Raw genomic sequence first — 4,879 nt, 5'->3', positions numbered from 1 at the left:
TCATTCATTCGAGTGCTGCTGCGTCACTGGATTTCAAAATAAAAGCCGCCAATTATTGAACACGTCGACATACGTACTCACCTAAAGGATACTAACAGAGGCGGATTTTGCAATTTGGGGGGCCAAGGCGAACACAGACATGGGGCCCCTTACACAAAATTTTCAACAATCTTACATTATACTGGATTAGCGACTCTCCCCTCTTCCGACATGAGTTATTTTCCCTTTTTATTAGTCCTCCTCTTTTTTCATGTATTTCCCTCCTTTTGAGTGCTTTCAATATTTGCTCTGCTTTCTTTTTCCTGTGCTTTTGCCTTTGTTATTTTTTTCTATTTTCCATTTTGGTTTGTTTTCCTCCCTTTAAACATTTTCCATTGTCTTTCCTTTCTGCTTCCTTTTGATGTTTACATAGAAAAACGATGTCACTTTCAGAAGTGGAAAATAAAAGCTTTTATGAAGCGTGCTGCTTCTTTCTCTTATTGGAGCCACCAGGATAACTCCATTTCATGCTTAGATTTGACTATCGTTTACAGTTTGTTACGAATGCTCCCACCTCTCCTCTTCTTCTTGTTTGTGGTCTTATGGCACTTGGCAACAAACCATTTGGTGCATTACCGACACCAACTGGATTGGAGTGGAATGACTACCAATCACTTCCTGTTTGTGCATCGCCGTCTTAATAACCCTCTTATGACCATAATTATAACAGGGCCGCCTGTTTTTTTTTTTATTATCTTGTGGTTGTAAAATTGTAATAAAAAGTACAAAGTGTGTGTAACTCTTCTTTTTTCAGAACAACCTCAGCTTTCAGTGTATGGTTTGTATTTAGAATTTATTTCTATTAAAGCCTTTAAAAAATCAGCTTAAAAGTGAAAAAAGCAAAAAACGGATTTGAATTTTTTTTACATTTATTACTGAACAGGAACTTCAAAATGACTGGGCGAACAATTTGGAATGAACAATTTAAACTTAGAACTGTAATGCATCTATTCTTAAAAAAGTGTGAACCTTGGTATCTTTTTTTTAGCAGTTTTAAGACCATTTATTTGTGTAAACTTTCAGACGTTTTTGTTTGGTGTGGTAGACCTTGAAGCAGTTTCTCTCCAGCTGCAGGCAGTCCTACACACCTCACACTGCCATGGGGTGCTTCTCTTGCACACCGTGCACTGCTATACCAAAAACTTTTGTTTTAGCAAATATAATTATTTATTGTAAAAAGATAAATCATTCTGGAATGAAGCTGAATCTTACAATCAGCAAATAGTTGAGGGTTGTTCAAATAAAAATATAAAGACTGAACAAACGTTCATACCCTGGTTCACTGGAGATCTGTCCTTCTTCGTGGTCACTGACTTCAGATATAAGCCTTCTGGGACACCTAATAGATCGTGTTGATTTTCTTTGAGGCATTTCCATAATTTCATGCTGGTTTTTAGCTTCCCCGTTCCGTTATCCGCTTTCACCGCGGCGCTGCGCTCCGTTTCAATTAGGCTGTACAGCAAGAGTTCCCCTAGCGATATTTTGCATAACTCTGATTGCTTCATGCTATAGATCATTGGAAAGCTGCTTTTATGTACTTTTAGGAACCGTTGGAAGTTTTTGAATCTGATCAGCCATTCAAAAGTTATAAAACGGAGCATTTTGGATGACAAACTCAGCACCTGGGACGTAATTTTGGGGGGGGACGGGTGGGACATGTCCCCCCCACTTTTTCAAAAGGCAGTTTTGGTCCCCTGCACTTTTTTCCGTCCAAAAACAATATTACGCTCCATTAAATGGATTTGGTTGAGCACTAGGACCGAAACGGAAACCGGTTTCCTATTAGACCCGCCCAAAAGCTAATCTATTGGCTCTGCTGATACTTGCTAACGTATTATTGGCTGTTACTGCTGTCACTCAAGTTGTAAACGGTCAGAACGTGCTCACGTTGTTTTGCTAGTTTGGAGCCGCTAGGGAACACCGGTACTGAGTCACATCGTCAACTAGACGCTGTGTAATATCAGAGCTCAGCTCAGCTTCCATTACATAACATTTGAATAAGTGTTCATTTGTGAGTTTTTGGTAGTTAGGCACAGCCAGGAGGCAGCATGTCAAGAAAACGAAAAGTGATAAGAGACTTCTTTCAAAGTCAAAACGTAAGTTGGAACATGTGACAGACCTGCATTAAGCTCAGACTCACCTCCTCCTTCACAAACATACTCAAAACTAACTTTTACAAACTCATCTCCTCCACATAACTGACTCCTCAGACACAATTTATTCGTATTATTATAATTATTTTTTTATTATTATTACTAGTAGTAGTAGAAGTGTAACTTCAAAACTTTTATCATTTAACTTTATTGTAAACGTATCTATTGCAATGTATATTTTCACATTAAAAAGCTCTGAAAAATGAACAGTATCATCATCGTCAACAGATTTTTTTAAGCTTAATGTCAAAGATGTACACTTTTCATTAGATTTATCTTATTTTTTCCATTTATTTTTTGTGTGTTGAAATGCAACAACTGTTTAAACACTTTTAAGGGAAAAAACATTTAATATGTTTTCATACACTCAAATGTTAGGGTGATGATCATGTGTAAAACATTAGTTCAGCATGTCCTCTAACACAGCAAATGAACAAACGGCCAGATCTCAGGAGGGACCGTTTATGTATAAATAATTTTTATACTTTTGACTAGGCCTGGGGAAAGTAACAAATTTTGCTGGACGATATTTTGTCCAACAAATTGTTGATGATAAACGATATCATTGTCAACATTATCTAGACCAAAATAACCACTAATATAATGTTAATATATCATAATAATGCAAGTACACCCTTTAAAATGCAACAAATAAACCTTCATTTAACATTGAAATGTCCAGAACCAGAACTTCTAAATGAATAAAAATAACAAACAAAATTTCAATAAAAAAGGAATCTCACTCCCTGTTAGAAAATGTTGCACCAAAAACAATAAAAAAAGACCCAAAACAATAAATACAATGGCTTATCCATTGTCAACAGCCAAAACTGCACTTCAATAATGATAATAAATAAAAATAATAATAGAGTTGTACATTTTTTAACTTTGATATATATATATATATATATATATATATATATATATATATATATATATATATATATATATATATATATATATATTGAGGATGGAAAAATTATTGAGATGGGCACATGACGTGTCAAGGGGTCTTTACATAACACCCCCCACCCCAAATCCGCACAAGCCTGCTGTGTCCCCCCCACTTCTGAAATCAAAATTTCGTCCCTGCTCAGCACGTCTCTGAATCTGTGTTGTGATTCGTTGCGCTCAGGACAGGGAATCCCGGTGGCTACCGTAATGTATTGTATATGCACGAAAAACCCCATTTGTAAACTTTTCAGCACTTTTGGAATTTTAATGATATCTGGAACGGTTCAGGAATTATGGTAACGAGAAGCATGTCCAATCCCGTCTGCGGTGACAGGTTGGCAATAAGAATATTGTGGCATTAACCGAGGGGTGCCAGCGGTCAGGGCTAGGAGGCCCCCCAACACAAGGGGGCCCCAGGCGGCCACCTACCTATGCCTAATGGTAAAACCGCCTCTGGATACTAATACAGTGTTTGACTCCCTTTCGCCTTCAGAACTGCCTTAATTCTACGTGGCATTGATTCAACAAGGTGCTGAAAGCATTCTTTAGAAATTTTGGCCCGTATTGATAGGATAGCACCTTGCAGTTGATTGAGATTCATGGGATGCTCATCCAGGGCATGAAGCTCCCATTCCACCACATCCCTAAGATGCTCTATCGGGTTGCGATCTGGTGACTGTGGGGGCCGTTGTAGTACAGTGAACTCATTGCCATGTTCAAGAAACCAATTTGAAATGATTCAAGCTTTGTGACATGGTGCATTATCCGGCTTGAAGTAGCCATCAGAGGATGGGTGCATGGTGGTCATGAAGGGGTGGACATGGTCAGTAACAATGCTCAGGTAGCCCGTGGCATTTAAACAATGCCCAATTGGTACTAAGGGGCCAAAAGTGTGCCAAGAAAACATCCCCCAAACCATTACACCACCAGCAGCCTGCACAGTGGTAACAAGGCATGATGGATCCATGCTCTCATTCTGTTTACACCAAATTCTGACACTACCATTCAAATGTCTCAACAGAAATTGGGACTCATCAGACCAGGCTACATTTTTCCAGTCTTCAACTGTCCAATTTTGTTGAGCTCGTGCAAATTGTAGCCTCTTTCCTGTTTGTAGTGGAGATGAGTGGTACCTGGTGGGGTCTTCTGCTGTTGTAGCCCATCCACCTCAAGGTTGTGTGTGTTGTGGCTTCACAAATGTTTTGCTGCATTCCTCGAGTGTAACAAGTGGTTATTTCAGTCAAAGTTGCTCTTCCATCAGCTTGAATCAGTTGGCTCAGTCTCCTCTGACCTCTAGCATCAACAAGGCATTTTCGCCCACAGGACTGCTACTGGATGTTTTTCCCTTTTCACACCAGTCTTTGTAAACCCTAGCAATGGTTGTGTGTGACAATCCCAGTAACTGAGCAGATTGTGAAATACTCAGACCGGCCCGTCTGGCACCAACAACCATGCCACTCTCAAAGTTGCTTAAATCACCTTTCTTTCCCATTCTGACATTCAGTTTGGAGTTCAGGAGATTGTCTTGACCAGGACCACACCCCTGAATGCATTGAAGCAACTGCCATGTGACTGGTTGATTAGATAATTGCATTAAGGAGAAGTCGAACAGGTGTTCCTAATAATCATTTAGGTGAGTGTATACTGGACAAAAATGTCCATAGGTTCCAATTATAAGTTTTTGTTTCCAAATGGGAGGTTCCCAGCACCGCCATTTTGACCATGTCATATAT

The sequence above is a fragment of the Nothobranchius furzeri genome, chromosome 4, assembly GCF_043380555.1.
Source record: "Nothobranchius furzeri strain GRZ-AD chromosome 4, NfurGRZ-RIMD1, whole genome shotgun sequence".
NCBI classification, from domain to species: domain Eukaryota; kingdom Metazoa; phylum Chordata; class Actinopteri; order Cyprinodontiformes; family Nothobranchiidae; genus Nothobranchius; species Nothobranchius furzeri.
This window is presented reverse-complemented; position numbering follows the sequence as displayed.